Consider the following 24012-nt stretch of genomic DNA (forward strand, 5'->3'; position numbering starts at 1 on the left):
AAAGTAGAAAAAAAAAAGACTGAGAAGGCATTGGTGAGAAGGAGGAAAAAAAATGAATCTGAGGCTCATCCAAAACAGATGTGTGTGGACTGAAAAGTAACTGGAAAGCAAAATAAAGAAATATTCTGCACCACCTTTTAATTTCGACATGTTTCTGATCAGCTAATCATGACATTGTTTTCTTTCTGTATCCTATCTCAACTACTTTTTTGGAAGTAGAGAGTAATTTTTTTCCTACCCAATTCTGTTAAGGGCAGAAATACAGGAAGTACCTAAGGGGGACACAAACACTGCTGTACCACACAGGAACACATATTCCCCAGGCACACCTGTGTGCTGGGGGAAGGAAACTGTTGCCCAGGAAATGGAAGTGGTGACAGGTGTGGCTTGTAAAAGTGAAGGCGGGGCTTGGGCTTTATACACTAGACCTGTGGGCGTGGCTTTAAGAGCTCTAGGGGGCCTTTCTCTCTCTCTTTTTCTCTCTCTCCCTCCTCTCACTCACTCTAGCCCTAACATGTGAATGTTCTCAATAAAGTTATTCAATTTTCTTGAATAAAGTTTAAAATTCCTGAAAAATCATGCTCTCTCCTCAATTCTTTGTAGAGATGAGGTGTGATGAACTTTTTAAGTGTTGTGGAAACAAAGGGACAGTAAATTCCTCCCAATACAATTCCGTCTCTAAACATTCTCATATCTATGTCTAGATCTATTACCATCTTCATCTCCACACTCCTATATGCAGACGAATGAGCTCCTGTCTGTCCATCTATCATTTCTCATTCTCTCTCTCCGTATATTTCTATATGTAGATACATAGGTATAAAGATACACATACACACACGCACGTGGGAAATCTTCACTTAGCAGATGGATGCATCAAAATTTGAACAAGACACTTTGATGTGGTTTCTTTGTGAATGAGGAGAGATTATATTCAATTGCTTAGTTCAAGACATTTACTGTATTATCACTTCTGTCTTTGTTTTCCACTACTGATATGCAATGAATGCAGATGTATAATGGATGTTTAATTAGGTAAGTGTACCAAATGTACATAAAAAGTAATACAGGAACGTTCCAAGCTGCCCCAATGTCAGGACCCATCTTCCTCAGGTGGAACATAGAGCATGTTGTCCATCCTCCCTTTGGAGGATGGAACATTCTCTGAGGTTGTTGATCCACGTTGAGGGCAAGGTCCTAGGGAGAGAGAGAGAGAGAGAGAGAGAGAGAGAGAGAGGCAGGCTGGGAGTATGGATCCACCTGCCAACGCCCATGTTCAGCAGGGAAGCAATTACAGAAGCCAGACCTTCCACCTTCTGCACCCCACAATGACCCTGGGTCCATACTCCCAGAGGGATAAAGAATAGGAAAGCTGTCAGGGGAGGGGATGGGATATGGAGTTCTGGTGGTGGGAATTGTGTGGAGTTGTACCCCTTCCTATCTTATGGTTTTTGTCAGTGTTTCCTTTTTTTTTTAATAAAAATTAAAAAATAATAATACAGGGGCTCAGGCAGTGGTGCATAGGGTTAACTGCATATAAGAAAGTGTGAAAACCCACACAAGGATCTGGGTTTGAGGCCCTGGCTCCCCACCTGCACAGGAAGGGGGTTGCTACACAAGTGGTGAGGTAGGTCTGCAGATTTCAGTCTCTTTCCTTCTCTATCTTCTCCTCCTCTCTCAATTTCTCTCCATCCTATCCAATAAAAATGAGAAAAGTCTTCCAGGAGCAGTGGATTTGTAGTGCGGGCACCAAGCCCCAGTGATAACCCTGGAGGAAAAAAAAAAAAAACATAAGAAATTCTGAGAACAAGAGTTAGGAAAGAGGTAAGCATATGAGAATAGATGGCAGATGATTTAGGTACGGGCGGTTTTTATATGAATTTAAAAACTGGGAGGAGTCCTGCAGGTAGCACAGCGGGTTAAGCGCACCTGGCACGAAGCACAAGGACCAGCCTGAGGACCCCGGTTCCAGCCCCCGGCTCCCCACCTGCAGGGGAGTCGCTTCACAAACGGTGAAACAGGTCTGCAGGTGTCTGTCTTTCTCTCCCCCTCTCTGTCTTCCCCTCCTCTCATTTCTCTCTGTCCTATCCAACAATGATGACATCAATAACAACAACAATAATAACTACAACAACACTAAAAAAAAATCTTAAAAATTCACAGGTCCTAGAAAAGGATAACAGGACCAGGTGGGGGTTGTATTGTTAAATGGAAAACTGAGCAATGTTACGCATGTGCAAACTACTATATCTACTGCCAACTGTAAAACGTTAATCCTCCAATAAAGAAATAAAACAAAGCAACAAAAGGGAAAATAAATAATAAAAAAATTTAAAAATAAGAAATGCAGAAACTCAAAGGAAAGGGGGAAAATGCTGTTTACTGAGGAATGAGCAGGAGCAACATAAAGATAGTTCAGTAATCTTCTGAGATAAGACTTTACTTTTAGATAGAGGTGGGGGTTGGGGCAGAGGAAGGATGAGAGAGGAAAACTACAGCTCTGAAGCTACCTTGAGCGAGGAGGGGGCCGAGGGAGCGATTTCTTTGGCCCCAGTGACTCAGTGATCTTTAAGGATTAAAAAAATTCTTTAGATAATATTCTTGACGAATGCATGCATAGGAAATATGTGACAATGACTATCTTGGATATCATCATTTCCCAATAAATCAAGAGAAAGAACATTTCCTTGAATGTAAGTGCTGGTTGCCGTTTCTGTCCTTAGGAATAGGCTATTTCACGAAACAACTCCATCTTACTTCAAGCAGGTAGGATAGAAGCCTTCCCCTTACTGGTAGTGTCACAACAAGCCCAGTTTTACTCTCCTGTGCCCAGGTTCACAACTGGCTGCTTAGTTTTTCCTAATAAATCAATAATTAAGGAATCAGCTCTCTCCTTTAAACATTGTGGTAGGAGAGCTCGACCCGCAACATGGCCACAAGCCAGAACTGAGCAGTGCTCTGGCCTCTCTCTGTATCTCTTTCAGTAAATAAATATTAAAGAATATAAAATAAAATAAATGAGGGGCTAGGCGATGGTGCACTGGGTGAAGTGCACACAGTACAAAGCATGAGGATCCTGGTTCGAGCCCCCGGCTGCCCACCTGCAGGGGTGTCGCCTCACAAGTGGTAAGGCAGGTCTGCAGGTGTCTATCTTTCTCTCTCCCTCTTTTATCTCCCCCTCCCTTCTCAATTTCTCTCTGTCCTATTAAAAAATAACTAAAATAATAAAAAAAATAAATGGCCACAGGAGCAGTGAAGTATAGACACAGAGCCCTAGCAATAATCCTGGAGGCAAAATAAAATAAATAAAATAAAATAAAATAAAATATATGGCATTGTACATAGACTCAATATCATGACAGTCATTTGCTTTGTAATCTTAGAGACATTAATATGTAGAAGTCAGAGGGGCTGTAAGGCAGCTGTGGAGTGAAGATAGCAGAATGCTCCTGTTCGTGAGGAGAGTACCCCTATCATCAAATCCACTGTCATCTGGGACACACAGTTCTGTGATCTGCTAGATTCTTTTGTTGATAGTTATTCCCTCATTTTTACAAGGTGAAATAAGAAATTTCAGTGAGATAAAATCCCAAGCAAATAGACTAACAAAATCAGATTATTTGTGAAGCTTTTTTGCTGCCAAAAAAAAAAAAAAAAAAAAAGTATGTCTTGCTTCAATATGCTTCCTGAATCTTAAATTAGTATTTCCAAAGGAGATTTTACTATCCAATCCGTTCAGAATCAGCTGCCTTGACTCAGTCCTACATCTCCAGCCACATGGGCTTCCTGGGATTCTAACTTCCATCCTGATGGATTGGCTGCATTCCAATAACCCAGGACAGGAGAATCTGCCAAATTATCTCAGGCAAAGAATTCTCTGTAGGTGACATTGATGAGACAACTTGAGAAGCCAGCTGTGATGTGGGTGGAAAACCCACACTCACTGTCCTGAAAGGTTGGACTTTATTGGCTTTCAATCTCCCTGCCATTTGCAGAAGGAGCATAATGGCACTGTTGTCTCTTTGCCAGCTTTTAGAAGCTATGAGAATCTACTTGTGTTTTTAAACCTATCTAAGAACCTTTTTCATATATCCCTTTGCCTGGGTGCAGAAAAAAAATCAGACCCCATTCTCTGAAAATACATGATTATGTATGCAGTCTTTGACATATGAAAATTTCTCTATTTAGGATTAGGACGGTATCATGAACTTTCTGGACCAGTCCACAAAAATTCAAGCTAACTTGTAATCTGACAGAATCAGACCTAAAAGGAACCGTAGTTCCAAGTCTTAATGATGAGTTTAGTGACAATTTGTAAACCGAATTCCTTCCAGTCTTGAAGATGGGAGTTCTGTAATAGTAAAGTGTTGGAGAAGGGGTCTAGCGATTTATTTAGTTCAACAGTGACTACATATTTACAACAATATCACTGCTCTCTTCCAACGTCCTTGTTTTGTCTACTTGATTAATGTATCATTATTATTTATCTAGTATTATTAATTTGTCTAGAACATTGATTTATCTTGCTTGCTTAAAAAATTTCAGGAATTTACAGATTTGGCTGTCCCTAACGGAAATATTCTTCCCAAATCTTGGCAGCTTTTAAAAAAAAAACCAGTCTTGCTTTTATTTCCTCTATGAGACCGTAACTTCCTAGCAGAGTCAGTCATTCCCTCGTTTTTCACAACTCTGGAAACATGTAACTTTTCATGTTATTTTTGAATCACTCTTTATTTTTATTTTTTCTTCCAGGGTTATTGCTGGAGCTCGGTGCCTGCACTATGAGTCCACTGCTTCTGGAGGCCATTTTTCCCATTTTGTTGCCCTTGCTGTTACCCCTTGTTGTTGTCATTGCTGTTGTTGTTGTTGGACAGAACAGAGAGAAATCGAGAGAGGAGGGGAGATAGAGAGGGTGAGAGAAAGACAGACACATGCAGACCTGCTTCACCACTTGTGCAATGACCCCCATGCAGGTGGGGATGCAGGGGCTCGCACAGGGATCCTTCCGCGGATCCTTGTGCTTAGTACTATATGTGCTTTAACTAGTGGCCCTCTGAATCAGTCCTTACAAGGGTGATGATTCATTATAAATTCTTCAATGTGAGTTCCCTAGTCACAGGTAGACACTGTGGCTTGAATGTTTTTGTGTTCTTAGAACCCAGAGAAATAAACTTTTTTCTTATATTCTTGATAATTCTAGATTTAAAAAAATATTCCTACATAAATCTACTGGGAATAGAAGTATTTTATGACTAAAACAGTTTGAGGGGACTGGCCGTAGTGCACCAGGTTAAATGCACATAGTGCAAAGCACACATAGTAGGAGTGCAAGAACCAGCGCAAAAATCCTGGTTCGAGTCCTCGGCTCTGAGTGCTCGGACTCCTCGGCTCCCCACTTGCAGGGTGTGTGTGTGGGGGGGGGGGTCACTTCACAAGCGGTAAAGCAGGTCTGGCGCTGTCTGTCTTTCTTTCCCCCCTCTGTCTTTCCCTCCCATCTCAATTTCTCTCTGTCTTATCCAACAACAACAACAGCAGCAACAACAATAGCAGCAGAAAAAATACAGCAGCCAGAAGCAATGGATTCTTAGTGAAGAAACCAAGCCCAAGAGAACCCTGAAGGCCAAAAAAAAGAAAAAAACCCTGAATATTTTCTTTAGTACAGAATGTCAGTACCGTGTCTAAAATGCTATGCATAGAGAAACGTCTAAGTCAAGACATAATTCACTTTTAAAAAATGCAACTTTCTTGCATGCCTACTTATATAATACAAAACAGTGCTCCATACTATAAACATAGAGAACTTAATCTATAGCATAATTCTGGCAAGAAAGAGCATCAATATCTACATGTTATTTGATATCAAAAACTGTCGTGGTTCTCTGGGTGCCTGAGAGCAGAGTCTTGTTTGTGTCTCGGGACCGGGGACTAAACTTCATTGCACTTTGCGGAGTAAAGGCAGGAGGAGTGCGGAGTAGCAGGCACACAGTGTACATAGTACAATCAGGTTCTGCTGCATGTTCTGCCAGATGTCTTCAGGGGATCTCTGCCCCATCTCTCAAGTGAGCTCACTGTCCCTCCATGTGCTCAGTACATGTACATACAGCTATGTTAAGCATAAACATCTTGACTGACCTCTCTCCTAGTATGTAGACCACTCTATATCACACTTGTTATCTCCAATTCTAGTGATTATATCAGATTCTATGTTTACTCTGCAAATCCTGACTTTACTCCAAGGATATACAAAGAATTTCGGACATCTGTTATAATACATAACTTAGTGATTAAGAAAAATAGTCCAACAGAAAATAATAGGCATTATAATTCAATGGTATAGCAGGAAATCAGGAGTTCTCCAACAATGTGATAAATCTTTTAACAAGTGAAATGAAAAAAAAAAAGATCTTATAGAAAAGAAAATCTAAATTCTGTCCCAAAGTCTGCTTTTCTAACAGAACTAATTGTTATGTACATTTCCCCTCTCTTCAGTTTGCCAGGACTTTGCTACATGATTCAAGTAGTAGACGGCTTGTTTCGACAAATTGTTTAAAGAATGAGTCAAAGGACTAATTATAGGCATGCATTTTATGGCTTCTGAATGCCAATACAACTAGGTAAACATTCCTTTTTATTAAGTTTGAAATCGGCTCAGGGTTATATGAGGGTATATTTAACACAATAATGATGTCTGGTCTTCTTACACTGGAAGTATCTTCTAAAACTAAATTATTAATACAATATTTGTGTGTTATGTGTTTATGTATATATAATCATGCATATATAATGCCTATGTGCCATATATTATTTTTTCTCCTTGCTTTTCTTCCATTTCAGAAATTGGCTCCCTTGGGGTATTTTTTCCTTTTCCTAAAGTATTATCACTTTTTTAAAAAGTCATATCTGACTTTGGTGACAAAAAGTCTGCCTGACTTAATCCTCAAGGCACCATAAAGCAATTGGAGACTGGTTTTCCTAACATGTATGTGTCTCTCTGGGGGAAATATAAACTTCCTCAAATGATGAGTTCTTTGATTCCTCTCAGCCTCCCAGAAACCTGGACTGTGCAAAGCACCAGGGGAGCAAGGTTTACAGCCTCTCATAGTTACTTTGTTAAATGCCATCTCCCAATAGCCTATTAAAGAAGAAGTGACCACCTCCACACCCCATGCAAATAACCTAAGGAGAGCCACTTTAGCCAACAAATCTTTTCAGCCCTCAAAGAAGTGACCACCTCCACACCCCATGCAAATACTAACCTAAGGAGAGCCACTTTAGCAAACAAATCTTTTCAGCCCTCAAAGGCAAATAAATTATTCAGCACGGCTTGGCTCACATACATATTCAATATATTCTCTCTAACTTAGGTGGAGAATAAGCAAATTCCTAAAAACTGAATAAACTTGGGATAAGAGGATGTTCTTACATCATTTTTAATTAATTTAATTAAAAATGTGAAAACCTAATACCACACCCTAGATATCTAAGTCCTAAAGACAAAGGAGAAATACACCTTAAACTGATGTCGCCACATTTAACTCTGCAGTTAATAGAAGACAATAATTATTTTGATGAAAGTGACAAATTGCTTGTCATGACAAGATTCAGGGATGCATTCATTAGAGAGGCAAAACCCACACTGATTTTTGGGCTAAAAGTTTATTACAACACTACATCTGTTCACCTCTGAGTTTCCTTCCTTATCAACTGTGAAAAGGAAGAACAAATATTCTACCATGAATATCTACTGTTTCTTTGGGATTGTGCTCACTAGCTCATTGGCCTTGTGTAACAACGGCGGTGGTCTAAAATTTGATTCCTTTATGGAAATATATAGCTATCAATACCCATGTTACAAACTTGAAGCACGATTTGACTCTCCTAGATCTTTTCCCTACCCCAAATGAATTGTTCTAGAATTTCGGAATAAGGACTTGTGAGCTACCTCAGGAGGAAAAGCAAAAGCTTTGCCGTGTGTGCAACCCAGTGCAAGTCATTAGCCCTCGCGGCACTGGGGGAAGCTCTGGCACCAGGACGATTCTCTTTATGTTTTTCTCTCCTTCCAAAAAAAAAAAAAAAAAATTAAAAAGGTTGACCCAGAGTAGTGAAGCCCCACAGATAACCACAACAATAACAAATAGTCTTTTTTGGGAATAAACAAATTGTTTACTACATAATAAAAAAAGACAACATTATACTGGGCAAGGACCCAGGTTCAAACTTTTGATCCCCTCCTGTGGTGATGGGAGGCATCACTAAAGGTGATGCAATGTTGCAGGAGTCTCTCTCTCTCTCTCTCTCTCTCCTGTCCCTCTCTATCTCCCCCCTATTTAATTTTTCTCTGTGTCTATCAAAAAATGGAAAAAAAAAGTCTTGCTAAATAATAAAGACAGAACAGAATGCTAAAATGCAAGTAATACAATAATAAAGCAATAAAATATTCATTATACATCTATTTTTTTTTCTAGTGAAGGAGAGATTTTCCTCACCTAGTTATGTCATCTCTCATCTGACATTTCTGCCAATAAATTCCTTGACCTACTGAGGAGGTAAATAAGAACAGCCGTTGACCCAAAACCAACTGTCCCCACCCTGTGCTAACTATAAAAAGCTGAAATGAAAAATGTTCGGGGTCACAAGACTTCCCCTGCATGGAGGCTCTTGTGACCCCAGCTTAAGCTTGCTAATAAAGGCTCTTGTATTTGCATGTGACTCTGGACTTCCTTGTGTGTGATCAGGACCCGAACTGCTGAGCGTAACATTTAGGGGCTTGCCCGGGATCCATCTCACTGAGGGAACACCAGCCTCACTGAGCCTTCAGGACGGGTCAAACTTCAGGTATATATATTTATCCTTATCAGTCAAGAGAGACCCCTTGGAGTTGAAGGTGGATGCACTGGGTGGCTCTGGGTCCAGGGTCCTGGGAGACATCCCAGGCCCTGCTGTAGGGTATTGGATCCCCCTCTCAAATTTTGAAGGGGAGAGTGGGCCGCGCACACGGAATGGCGAAAGGCCATCCTCCCACCTGTTGGTATTCTTTCAGAGTGTCAGCAGCCGGGCTGCTGGAGTTTCTTTGCGTGTGTTGTCTCTGTATTCATTATCAGTCTTGTCTTTCTTGAGTCCAAAATCCTGGGTCAGGCTACTTCAACTCCTCTGACTATGGTCCTGGATCATTTCAAAGAATTCAAATATAGGGCTCATAATTTGAATCTAGGATGGTCACTTATTGTCGAAGTGAGTGGCCAACCTTCTCTGCTGGTTGGCCCCCAGAAGGAACCTGGGACCTGCCTACTATCTATGCAGTTAAGCTCAGATAATGGTCCAGCCTTTGCTTTCCAGGTAACCCAGAACTTGATAGGTGTCCTTTGGGCAAAATGGAAATTACACTGTGCCTACAGGACCCAAAGCTCAGGACAGGTAGAAAGGATGAATAGAACTCTAAAGGAGACCTTAACAAAATTAATGATGGAGACTGGCATGACTGGGTAACTCTCCTTACTATAGAGTAAGGAGTACCCCCTATACTGCAAAGCTGACCCCATTCGAGATCATGTTCGGTCGTCCCCCTCCCATAATCTCAGCCTTGAGAGATAGACTTCACTGAGGTAAAACCGGGAAAATATGGGTATAAATATATGTTAATGTTTGTAGATACCTTTTCAGGATGAACTGAAGCATTCCCGACCAAGAGGGAGACATCCCAGATAGTGGTGAAGAAACTACTCAGAGATTTTTCCCAGGTCTGCTATGCCCACTCAATTAAGCTCAGCAAGCTCCAGTTGCTCCGCTACTCTGCTGACTCTTTCTCTCCTGGTGACCAGCCCCTGGCAGAAACAGAGATTGGCCCATGATTGGGCCCTAGAAGTCGCAAAAGACAAGGGGAGAATGAGGAGGTAAATAAGAACAGCCGTTGACCCGAAAGCAACTGTTCCTTGTTCCGTGTACACATCCCCACCTGTACCCACTCTGTGCAAACTTCCCCTGCGTGGAGGCTCTCGGGACCCAAGCTTAAGCTTGCTAATAAAGGCTCTTGTACTTGCATGTGACTCTGGACTCCCTTGTGTGTGATTGGGACCCCAACCTCTGAGCGTAACACCTACTTGATCTTTTCCCATCTGGCATCTTGGGTCATTTTTCTACCTGACAATTCGTTACTGCTTTGATAGAGCAGTGTACTTTTCTATAGTGCCCCACTACCCTGGTTTTCTCAAAAGCGCAAGCAAGTTAATCCTCTCACATTTAAATGTAGGATCAGAAAGACATCTGATGTATTGACACCTGTCTTGGGGAAATATGGAAATGCCTCCTGGTGACAGAAACAAGGTGTAAATCAACATTTCCTCAGCAGAAGTGACACTGAAGTTGAGAACACAACCAAACAAAAAGACGCCTGGATATTCCATGTGAATATACTCAGCTTACTTAGTCTCTTTAAAACTTTTTTTTTTGCCTCCAGGGTTATTGCTGGGGCTTGGTGCCTGCACCATGAATCCACTGCTCCTGGAGGCCATTTCTTACCCCCTTTTGTTGCCCTTGTTGTTGTAGCCTTGTTGTGGTTATTATTATTGTTGTTGATGTCATTTGTCGTTGGATAGGACAGAGAGAAACGGAGACAGGAGGGGAAGACAAAGAGGGGAGAGAAAGACAGACACCTGCAGACCTGCTTCACCAGCTGTGAAATGACTCCCCTGCAGGTGGGGAGCCGGGGGCTGGAACTGGGATCCTTATGCTTGTCCTTGTGCTTTGTGCTATGTGCACTTCGCCAACTGCACTACCACCTAACCTCCCTCTTTAAAACTTCTATCATGGGAAACAAAGAAACAAAACAAAAACCTCAGCACCAGTCACCTTTGAAGTGTTATATGTTGTTGGACCCATAACAGAACATTCTTTACTACACATACCTTGTGGGACATTTGCATTGCACTTTTGACTATTACAAACAGTGCTGTAGTGAACATAAATGTTCACAGATTTTTTTTAAAATATGTGTTTTTGCATTATTTGTATGGGTCCTTAGGTGAAGAACTGAGATTTTAGAACAGGTTCAATTCCAATATCCTAAGAACCCTCCAGAACAACTCCCCCAGGGGCTGGATCAATTTACATTCTCACCAACAGCTTAGCAAAAGGTTTTTTTTTCATCAACACATTTTCATCAGCACCTGTTATTTCTCCTCCTCCTCATCCTCCTTTTTTATTGGATAGAGACAGAAGGAAATTGAGAAGGAAGGGGGGAGACAGGGAAAGAAACAGTGACACTTGTGTCTACATCCCTACTCATGAAACCTTCCCCCTGCAGGTGGGGACTAGGGGCTTGAAGCCAGGTCCTTGCGCATTGAAATGGATGTGCTTAACCAGGTGCGCCACCTACAGGCCATGCCAAGCAAATAATAAAAGTGCCAGATGGGCTTCTCCTATAGAGTTTGATAAACGTTGAAATAGTGTAGTTTTTATCTTTATCTAAAAGTCAGTGGCACTTAACTGACACATTTCATCTGGTAATTTGTTTTAGAATGCATGCTTTGTTAGATAAAGCAAATATGTAAAATCAGTGGGTAGTTTTTATGATAGTGAATAACCCATGGATAGGGCTCACTTTCCCGTATGCTTCTCCCAATCCATACCAAATAATATTGCATCCGCCGATCACAACCTAACCAAAGCAACGATTGCCATCTCAACATGCTTCACCTCAGAGTGTATCCAGAGACTTCACGTGTGGAATGACAACCCTTCAGCTTCATTACTCGGGTGAGACCTTTCCTTTTATAGTACACTCTAATTTCATCTCAGGTAGTTCACTTTCTAACAAAGTCCCATAACCTAGACATACACCAGTTTCTGTGAGAGAGAGCGTATGCGCACACGTATCCATAAACTACTGCAAAATATATACCTGAAAGCAGGATTACACTAGAGTTTGCAGTGAGTACCTCCCCAACACTTCCTCTCCACTATTCCAATCTTGGGATCCATGTTTGCTCAACAAATTGTTTGGCTTTGTATGTTAACTCTCTTTTCAATCACCAGGTTCCAGATGCCACCAGGATGCTGGCTAGGCTTCCCTGGATTGAAGACCCCACCAATGTGTCCTGGAGCTCAGCTTCCCCAGAGACACACCTTACTAGGGAAAGAGAGAGGCAGACTGGGAGTATGGACCGACCAGTCAACGCCCATGTTCAGCGGGGAAGCAATTACAGAAGCCAGACCCTCTACCTTCTGCAACCCTCAACGACCCTGGGTCCATGCTCCCAGAGGGCTAGAGAATGGGAAGGCTATCATGGGAGAGGGTGGGTTATGGGGATTGGGTGGTGGAAATTGTGTGGAGTTGTACCCCTCCTACCTTATGCTTTTGTTCACTAATCCTTTCTTAAATTAAAAATTTAAATAAAAAAAAAAAAAAAAAAAAAAAAAAAGATTTTCTTTGTTTACTAATGAGAAAGATAGGAGGAGAGAGAGAAAGTACCAGACATCACTCTGGTACATGTGCTGCTGGGGACTGAACTCAGGACCTCATGCTTGAGAGTCCAATGCTTTACCCACTGTGCCACCTCCCGGACCACAATGGTGAATAGCTTTGCATGAAGCATTATAACTGTCACCCCCGTTATTTCTTTAAAAGAACATCTTTAATTTTTTTAATTTATTTGGATAGAGAAAAATGAGAGGCAAAGGGGATATAGAGATAGATGATAGATAGATAGATAGATAGATAGATAGATAGATAGATAGATAGACAGACAGACCTGCAGTACTGTTAACACCACTTAGTTTTCCCCCTGCAGTTGAGGACTGAGAGCTCGAACCCAGGTCCTGGGGCACTGTAGTGTGTGTGCTTATCCAGGTGAACCAGTGCCCAGCTCCAAATCTGTTCTTTAATAAATGACACTCTCACAAGTGGAAGGTAGTATTTTGTGTTGTATTGATTTGCCTTGTCAGAATCAGTGATTTTGGATATTTGCATATGCTTATTGGCCATCTGAATCTCTTCTTTTGTGAAAATTCTGTTCATTTCGAGGGTGGAGCTGAGTTTCCTGCAGGCTTCTCTCGATTCATACCAACGGATACTGCTCCTGCTGATCCAACCTACACAGTGAAACCAGTGCCACCTTGGGGTGCTTCATTTGGACTATCTGTGTCCAGAGACGTCAGGCGTGAAGTATCAACCCTCAAGCTTCATTACTCTGGTGAGACCTTTCCTAGCTCATAGGATTCCTTACTTCCATTTCGGGTGCTACACTTCTTAACAAACCTCAAAACCTACATATAGACCAGGGCCCATGAGATAGGGCATCTGTACATGTATCCGTAAGTTAGGGATAAGTTAAAGCAAAAGTACACAATAGTTTGTAGAGAGTCAATAAATAAAGTAAGCAAGTAGAAAAACTGAAAAGACACCTTAAAGTACCTAATGAAACAGTTTCTACTTAGACCTAGATACCTTCCTCACCTATCTCCTGTTACATGTCCCTCAGTCACTCCAAAGCTAGCCTTGTCAGACAAAGTAAGGACTACAAAAGCTGGATAAAGGCAAGAGACTGGCAGACTTTAATGATGACTTTTTAGTCACTGCCAGGCCACTTCACCACTGGGGCCCTAGTAGGGGACCTCTAGGATTCCCACACAGACATGATGGGCCTAGACTTCTAACAGATCCTTCTCACCACTGTCACTGGTCATTTCCATCAGGAACAACATAATGGACCCCTTTGTGGGTCCCTATAGGACTTTGCCCGAAATGTAAATCAACAACATTCAGAGAATGGAAATGTTCCATTCTCTGAAGGGAGGTTGGATAACATACTCTACCTATCACCCGAGGATGATGGGTCCTAAAATTGGGGCAACCTGGAATGTTCCTACTCATGACCACAGAATGTGAGCTCAGACCTACAGGGATGCAGAGGTCACATAGGCTCCTGTGCTGAACATGGGCCCTAGATCAAATTGATGGGGTTTACAGTTAACAATATTTATATATGTTCACCATATTTGGGAGCTACTCTCTTCCCTGATCCAGCTTTCTGGTCCTTTTTCCAGCTATGACACCATCTCCCCAGACAGTAACCTGAGTCCACCTGCATATGAGATGTCAGGCGCAGGCAAAAACTAGTAAAGCCATGGACCCTTTGGAACAGACCTAAAGTAGACCTACTAGCTTTTTCCAAAACGGAGACCCCCAAATCTACATCTGCAACATTTTTTCATTTAGTTTCATGATTAGTCAACAATTAGTTCTGTTTTTTATCTTAACTCTTTTTCAGCCACCAGGTTCTAGATGCTTCCATTATGCCACCCTGACTTCCCTGGGCAGAGGACCCCACTATGTGTCCTGGAACTCTGCCTCTCCAGAGCCCTGCCCCACTAAGGAAAGAAAGAGACAGGCTGGGAGTATGGATGGACCTGCCAACACCCATGTTCAGCAGAGAAGCAATAACAGAAGCCAGACCGCCCACCTTCTGCAGCCCATAGAGACACTGGGTCCATACTCCCAGAGGGAAAAAGAACAGGAAGCTATCAAGGTGGGGGGAGTGGATTAGATACAGAGTTCTAGAGGTGAGAATTGTGTGGAAATGTACCTCTTTATCCTATAATCTAGTCAATATTTCCATTTTATAAATGAAAATTTTTAAAAATTCAGTTCATATCCTTTTCTCATTTTAATAGGATTTTCCTATTATTGCTGTGTTTTGTGGATACCCTTTCTTTTCCTTTCTATTGCTTTAATAATGGTTGAAAAGACCGCAGGATAAGAGGGGTCCAACACCACACAATTCCCACCACCAGCATTCTGCATCCCATTACCTCCATTGGGAGCTCTCCTGGTTTTTATCCCTTTGGGAATATGAACCCAGGCTCATTGTGGGGTGCAGAAGGTGGAAAGCCTGGCTTCTGTCATTGCTTCTCCTCTGGACATGGGTGTCGGCAGGTCACCAGCCTTTTGTCTGATGTGTGTCGTGTACATTTCTTCTGCAACTTAGTAGAACATCTTTCTGTTTGGCTATGGTTCCTCTTGAGGCCCAGAAGCTTTTCAGTTTGATGTTGTCCTATTAGCTTAATACTGTTTTTGTTACTCAAGATATTTGGAAGCTGATATCGTAAACTGTTCTGCTAATATTTTTCGTCTATGTGCTTTATTGATTCTGGTCTTACATCCATGTCTTTGATCCTATTCAGTGAGATGCGATCATCTTCTTTCATTCTCCTGTATGTTGCAACCCAGTTTTTCTTATCAGCATTTATTGAAAAGACTCTTTTCTAATTTAATGTTCTAGGCTTCCTGATTGTAAAGTCATTGTAGATTTGCAAATAACAAGCTAGAAGATGAAATCTAGAAATCAGCCCCATTTATAACAGTAATAAACTGGATGAGCTATTTGGTAGTAAGTTTAAGAAAGGAGAAGAAAGACTTATATGTTGAAAATTACAAGTCGCTACTAAAGGAACAGAAGACAAAAAGGTATGGAAAGATATTTCAAGTTCACGGATTGTATGTTAAAATGATCATGCTACCCATAGCCCCCTCAGCATATATGTATATATGTGTATATATATATATATGTATATATGTGTATATGTGTATATATGTATATATGTGTATATATATATATATATATATATGATGTAATGCCTAACAAAGTCTCACTGAATTTATTTATTTATGAGAATAGAATAAATGTTACAGGTGTTTATCTGAAACCAAAAATAAAAAACAGAACTACCAAAGCTATCCTGAGAAAGAGTAAGAATGGAGGCATTACATTTCTTGACTTCAGACTATACTCCAGGTCTGTAATAATAAAAACCATATGGTACTGGAAAAAAAACAGACATGTGGATCAATGGAATAGAATTAAGAGCCCAGAAAAATAAATCAGATTTTAAATTACATTATCATAGTGGCCAGGAGAGTGCTATGTAATAAAGTCTATCACAATCGTAAATAGGTTATAGGAAATAACAGGGAACAGAACCAACACATGTATGTTTTTTAAACAAGACATTCTAGCAGACTTTCCCTAAAACAATGGAATGGGGGGCCCTAAGAAAGAAAGACATCACTGCACCCTTTGGCTTATGCCAGCATTCCCCTATCTGAGCTGATTCTTTCAGTTTCTGGGCTAGGGTGTCACTGACTGTGTTTCCTCTGACAGGGAATGTTGACAGTTTTGTAGCTAGATGGTCCCCTTCACTGTTGACCTCTAATGAGTTCTCAAAAGAAAGGTTAAAAGAGTAAAGCCAGGCCCGTCTAATAGAATTTCTTTTAAAACTTTCTGCTATTTTTCCATCACTAATTGAAGATCTGACTTTAAAAATGAAGCCAGATTAGCACAGAACATTCTGAATTCTTAATCAGAATGTAAGACTGCTGGCATCAAGTGTAGTGTGGAGCATATGCTATACATTAACCACATGGGAAATCAACCAAATGAGAAAAAAAGAGAAGAAAAATGTATGTTGTATTGGCATTTATTTATTTTGTCAGAGCACTGATCAGCTCTGGCTTATAGTAGTACAGGGAGTGAACTGAACAGTGAGTGCTTCAGGTGTGAGAGTCTGTTTCCAAAGCCATGATGCTCTCTCTCCCTAGCTCATACTGATCTTTAAGAAATTAGAAGTACAAAAGCAGATAGCAGTTCAGCCCATGTGAGACCACATATAACTCAATTTTCCAAGGCTTTAAGGAAGGTGTCAACCTTCAAGGATTGCAAGGATGTCTTTATGACTTGTATTTACTTGGTAAACACATGCATTGTATTTCAAACACAATGCCTGAGTTTTCACTGATATTCGGTTAGAAACTAGAGGAAAGGTGCTGGGTGTTAGCTAACCTAGTACAGCACACACATTGCTGTGCTTGAGGACCCAGGTTCAAGTCCCTGCTTCCCTCCCTCAGGCGTATGCTTCATGAGTACCGGAGCAATGTTGCAAGCTGGAAAAAAAAAAAAAAGAGAGACAGACAGACAGAAAGAAGGGGGAAGAAGATGGCATTGGGCTAGGGAAGCCATCAGCTCTGTCACAGTTTCTCATAATGCTTGAACCCAAAGTTGAAATGATGAAAACTTCAGAACATATTATAATAGAAAGATTCCCATATACCCCCAAATAGTTTCAATGCAATGAATACTTCTATTGCTGGAAAACATGACTTTATTAATGCTAATGATTTCTAAAATTATATGCCAGCAAATAGAGCACTTAAATTGCCTGGATCCACAGGGAGATGAGAGTTCTCAAATGTTATCACCACCTAATAGCAATCAGAATATTCGCAGCATGTTTATGCATGCAGTGGCCTCAAGCTCATCTATGTTGTGCAATTTCTATGCCAGCATCTCGGCGGGACACGTGAAATCCTTTAGCCCTGTCTGAGTTTTGTGCACAAATGCATTCCTTTATGTTGCAAATGGTTTAGAGAAAAATGGAAGGAATTTTAGTAGTGCAGACAGTCATCCGAAGCTAACTCTGACATGTATAGCAATGTATAGCTAATGTATAGCTAATGTATAGCTAATGTATAGCTAATGTATAGCAATGTATAGCTAACTCTGACATGTATAGCAATGCTCTCTCCTTGAGAAGCAAAGAGCGAGCCTAGGATTTGCATCAGACTCGCATGCAGCAGTTTTAGAGCTGAGTGAGCAAGTTTCTCGCCTCTGAACGCATACAGATAATATATCCAAGTTGTTTCTTCCTGGAGTTCCAAAGCAGTATGTTGTGCATTCCCTGGGAGTTAAGTCAAGAATAGCACAACAGAGCTTCATGTAGGCAGCCAATGGCCAGAGCAGTTCCAATCAGCACTAATAACTCTCTGGAGTTTACAATGTCCCCAAGATGTTGTTGTTATTTAAATTTGGTTTGAATCTTTACATCCATCTGTATAAAACAGACATATTTTTATAAAGTAGATTCTCAGAAGAAGGCAAGTAGAGAGACAGGGTAAGAAAAACATAGAGGTAAAAGGCCGAGTGGTGGTGCACCTGATTGAGCACAGGTTACAATGCTCAAGGACCCAGGTTCAAGCCCCCAGTCCCCACCTGCAGAGGGAAAGCTTTGCAAATGGTGAAGTAGGGCTGCAGGTGTTTCTTTGTCTCTCACCCTCTCTATCTCCCCCTACCTTCTCAATTGCTGTCTCTATCCAATAAATAAAATAATAAAAAGTTATTTAAAAAATGAAAGTCTTATTTTAAAAAAAGAGGTAACAGCAACCAATAAGTGTGGGGAAGATAGCATAATGGTTATGCAAACAGACTCTCATGCCTGAGGCTTCAAAGTCCCAGGTTCAATCCCCCATACCACCATAAGCCAGAGCTGAGCAGTGCTCTGGTGTTTCTCTGTGCCTCTCTCTGTCTGCATCTCTCTGAAAGATAAAATACATAAACTATTTTTAAAAAGCAACCAATAAGTATGTCTTTCTTTTTTAGTAACATATGACTGTAGATATCCATACATGCATACAAACTTAATAAATACCCACTCATTCATACATAGACATACCTATAATGATTCATTTAATATCCTACTAGTACTCTTTTTATCTTTTTTTTTTTGCATAGAGATTGATGAGGGTAATAGAGAGGGAGAGAGGCTGAGAGACACCTGCAGCACTACCTCCCTATAGGCAGCGACTGGGGTCTCAATCTTGGGTCCTTGCGCACTGTAACGTGTGTGCTCAGCCAGGAGCACCACTGCCCAGCCCCCCTACTAGTGTTCTGTATATAGTACCAGGAGTGGGAGATAAAAAAAATAATAAGTCTTATAATAAATGCTCAGGCTTCAGGTGGTGGCACACCTGGTAGAGCGGACATATTACCATATGCAAAGATCTGTGTTCTAGCCCAGGTCCTCACTTGCAGGGGTAAGGCTTCATAAAAGGGAAGCTCTACTCCAAATGTTTCTCTTTTCCTCTACCTCTCTCCCCACATCACTCAATTTCTGTCTCTATCAATAAATACACTTTTAAAATCAAAAAAATATATACAGATAAATTGTCAAATTTACTATGTGGAATTCATCTTTTTTTTTCTTTTTTATTTAAGAAAGGATTAATTAACAAAACCATAAGGTAGGAGGGGTATAACTCCACACAATTCCCGCCACCCAATCTCCATAACCCACCCCCTCCCCTGATAGCTTTCCCATTCTCTATCCCTCTGGGAGCATGGACCCAGGGTCATTGAGGGTTGCAGAAGGTAGAAGGTCTGGCTTCTGTAATTGCTTCCCCGCTGAACATGGGCGTTGACTGGTCGGTCCATACTCCCAATCTGCCTCTCTCTGTCCCTAGTAGGGTGGGTCTCTGGGGAAAGTGATCTGTCCTTCCTTGCCTTACTCATTCCTTCCACACCACCACTTAAACCTCTGAATTCCTTGACAAGTTGTTCCTTCACAATCGTGAAATCATTCTCCTTACTCCCCAGCAATTCGGCTCACATAACAGAAAGCTCTTAATGGTGAAAAACAAGCTGAATTGTTTGACACATATATAAAATACAAATCGCTAATTTTAAAAGAAAACTTGCATGAAATAGTTACCAAACTGTCTCAGACTTTGTAAGAAATATAGCCATTATGCAGGGCAGGGTAACACATTTTTGGAGGAGTGTAGTAATTTATCCACATTATTTATGGGTGTTAAAATATACTATAAAAGTCTTACACTTTGTAAACCACTGTGAAATCACTAATAAAAAATTTAATAAGAAACATCTTAAGGTATGACAGGAAGGTTCATCAAATCACGTATAATTTTATATCAACCAGTGGTGTCAATTAAAAGGGAAAATATCAGTCACTTTCCATTATCCGCTACCCCTGCGACCCTGCTCAGTGATTTGACATCGAGGTAAAAATAACAGCTTCATTTCTTTCTTTGAGGATGGCTTGTGTCAGGCCCTTCTTTATTACCCACCTCTGTTCTGCTGGAAAAAATATTATTCACATTTGACAAACAAGAAGACTGTCACATAGGTTAATTGCTTTATCCTGACCCTAAGCCAGACTTGAACGTTAATGTCAGGATAAGAAAAGCCACCCTGAAGCTGAAATTTGAATTTCGTTGAGTTTTCCTCTACACGCTTAGCTTTTCCTAGTGTATGTTCTACAAGTTTGAAATACCAACCACTAGCACTTAATTAGGTGCCAGCTATATTTACGAGGATAATAGTAGCGTTCAGAGAATTAGAAATTAAAATTTTAGTGATGAGCGTTTGTCTTGTTGATAAAACTCAGACCGGAGGTGGTGCTTCAACGGGCAGACTGCTGGACTGGGACCGTCTGCTCCTGTGTAGAGACAGACTTTTAGCCCAGGGCTCTCTCCTTAAGCCCCTCTGTCCATAAGCCACATGGGTTTGCACTCACTCACTCATCCTTGCCTTGGTGGGTTCCCGGAGTGATCCTAATTTTACTGGATGTGTTCTCAGGTGACCCTCTTTTGCTCAAACATTTGTCTTAAATGTTAACATGTATATCGAGTTGTCTGAACCCAATAAATTGAATTATAACCATAACATGCATATAAACTAGGGTTAACACATATCTCTTTTTAAAAAAAAAATAGAAGGGATTTAATTTTTTTCTCTATTTATAAAACATATTTTATAGATATATTTATAAATATTTAATATATATTTAGTAGATATTAATAGATGATAGATATTTAATAGATATTTCTCTATTTATAAAACAGATATCTATTTTTTCTCTATCTATAAAAAAGAGAGATAGACACCTGAACAACTATTCCACCTCCTGTAAAACATCCCCCCTGAAGGTGGAGACCAGGTGCTTGAACCTGGGTCCTGTAGTGTGTGCACTCCACTCTGTGTGACACCCTCTGGCCCCACAGTGCAGACTGCTGCCAGTCCTTGGCTCATTCGCACCTCTCCATAGTCAAGGAATAAAACAAACTGTAAATTAGTGAGATACTGGTGACTTGCAAACGCTGCATGATATAGTTAATGCCTGATTTCAGTAATGTTTTCGAAATCATAAAATATCATTACTTCCTCAAAGGACTGTTTTCTATTTATGTTGGAGGTTATCGCAGTTTCTTTTTTCCTGCAGATATTCTTATTACAAGATACATCCTCAGTGATACTTAATGAGTTAGATTTAAAATTTGCCACCAAAGCAAAGACATCACTGGTGGTTGGAAATACCGAAGAAGCCCAAAGCATATGTAGATACACAAGGTAAATCCATATAAGCTTTCATGAGGCAGCAATGCCCTTAATTTTAGATTTAAAACTATTTTGTCATTCCAATTAGTTGTCTATATTTCTATTTAAATTTGTTGAATCCAGAGATTCAATTCTTGCCTGAGTGATCAACGGTCTTAAAACCAATGGAAAACAGATTGCTATATTAAAAGTAAAATTCAACAAAAGCAAGGCAATGTAGTTTGACATTATTCATTTTCTCTCCAATATTTCCTCTTTATTTTCATTAATAATTACATCTTGGCCACCAGTTCCTGGGGACATGATATAATTTTGAATAGTAATAAGTGTAATAGAAGATATATTGATTATTTTAATTGTGGTGAAAATTCTACCTGACTATATATCGCTCCAAATCTATTAAAGTAAATACACTTTAAAATGGATAATTTATTGCATGTCAATTATACCTTAATAAAGTTTTTTTTTTTAGTCTAAGTTAAGACAGAGTTTTTCATGAAAGGAAGTAGAAGGCTATCCCCTCCTCCCCAGAATATTCTAAAAGATATTGCCATAAGGGGTGAGAAGTTGGGAGCTTCTTTCATCATGAACATGATATAGTTTTATGAATTTATAAATTAACCTGTGAGTTTTTTCAGAAATAAATTATGCTTTGGAAATACATTTTCTCTTGAACACTAAGAAAGAAAGTTCTACACTAGAGAAATTAAGCTAGTTGAATAAAAGTTTTAATACAGTTGCTCAACTTAATTGAGGCTAGAAAATGACCAGAAAGGGCCATTGTGTCATCAAAAGTGTAGCAATAAAAGGCAAATTGTTTGAGGAAGCCAGAAAGGTGGGAATCTGTACCCCAGTTGATAATATACACTGAGAAAGGCAAGCTTAGACCTCTTAACTATATAATTCTTGTAATGGAGAAAAAATAAATGGCAACTGAATAATTTTTGAATCAACTAATAGATATTTCTTTTTCTGCTAGATGCAGTTGGATGCAATCCTGACTGATAAAAACATTGAGATATAATGGATGGGCCACTGCTTAGAAATGACAAGGGAGAATCAATTTGTTTCAGAAATATGGACTGATAAATAAAAACAAATTGGAAAAATAAATACGGTATAGCAGCATAGAGTAAAGATAAATGATACCAGGAACCGAAGAGGATTAATAGTGATGTTTTGAGATAGTTCGGGCCCTTGAAAATTCTAGATATTTGCTTTCATCAAGTTATGAATGGGAAGCAAAAGATTAAAATTCAAAAAGTTATAGTCAGTCAGGACACAGAAGCAGTTGCATTGGACTTGAACCCAGAATCTGGTCATTGATACAAAGGACATATTGGCGTAAGAGCTGACCTTATAATTTCATCATTTCATAGCAAAGATTGTTAAACCAGATTAAGCTCAGGAACAGAGTGCACATATGCATATATATATATATATACCCATAGAATGAATATTCATGGCTTTAGGTGAGTGCAATACCACTGAGGTGCCTCATTAGTCCAATTTTTATTGTATTTTTTGAAAGATAGAGAGAGAAAGTGAAGAAGGGTCCGCTCCACTGTCTATCAACTTCCTCTTGTCTCTGTCTATGGTGCTCCCATGAATTTTTAAATCAGGATGCATCCAAAAATGTTTACCTTTCAATAGCAGCCGAGTAGGAAACTATACATGGTAGTTATGTGATATAAAAGAAAACAGACTGTCAAACCTGCCTCCTCATGGCGCAGAATAGGGCAAAAGAGAATTGGCTACATAGTTTTTTCAGTAGCTTTTTATATAGAGATAGCAACTTAAACCAAACAACCATATTACAGTAGCCAAACTCTCTTCTTCCAAACAAACTTAAAGAAAAATAATTACTCATATGTAATGCTTCCATTATTCATTTCACTTTATCTGAGAAACTTTGGAAAAATTAGAGGCTGTTGTTCAACCGTTTTTCTTGAATATCTAAACCCAGAGAACACTAACTGAGATCAAATACAGAACAACCTAACAGTAAGTACTCAAGGTTCACACTAACTTAATTATCTGAACCCATGGAGAAGTTATTTTATCCAGGGTGGCTGAAATGAAGCAGTAAGGTAGCTCCCAAACTGAGCTGAAGTAAAGCATCGTGGACGAAACACAGCATTGCGGCTTTGTCTACAATCAATAAACTACTTTCATGCCTCTAAGATTTTGAGTGTCAAGATGATAAATGGACAGAACTCCTGTCAAGGACTAATACTAAGACCTTCTTTCTCCCTCTCAGTTTTCAAGGCAGCTAACAAGTGCTGTGCTAGTAATCTCAAGGAGAACAATGACCTATTCTTTAAGCATCTCTCTGCTTACTGCAGTTGTCTTTCCTTGCTAGCTAGCCACACCTATAGGTGGGATATCTACCAATGAGTTCAGGTTTCATTTTCTCTAGGTATGTCAAAGAAGACATAACCTAAAACCATGAAAAGCAGTCTAGGGGGCAGGCTGTAGCACAGCTGGTTAAGTGCACATAGTACTAAGCACACGGACACTAGCGGGGACCTGGGTTCAAGCACCCATTCCCTACCTGCAGCAGCAGTACTTCACAACCATGAAGCAGGTCTGCAGGTGTCTCTGTCTCTCCCCCTTTTCACAATTTCTCTTTGTTCTACACAATAAAAATGGAAAAAATGGTCACCAGGAGTAGTGGATTAGTAGGACTGGCATGGAGCCCCAAAGTTAACCCTGGAGAAAAAAGAAGTCAGTCTAAGTAGCTGTTTTTATAACTGTTTTTTTTTTAAATTATCATCTTTATTTATTTATCGGATAGAGACCGTCAGAAATCAATAAGGAAGGGGTTATAGAG

Source organism: Erinaceus europaeus, chromosome 5, assembly GCF_950295315.1.
Source record: "Erinaceus europaeus chromosome 5, mEriEur2.1, whole genome shotgun sequence".
In the NCBI taxonomy this organism is placed as follows: Eukaryota; Metazoa; Chordata; class Mammalia; order Eulipotyphla; family Erinaceidae; genus Erinaceus; species Erinaceus europaeus.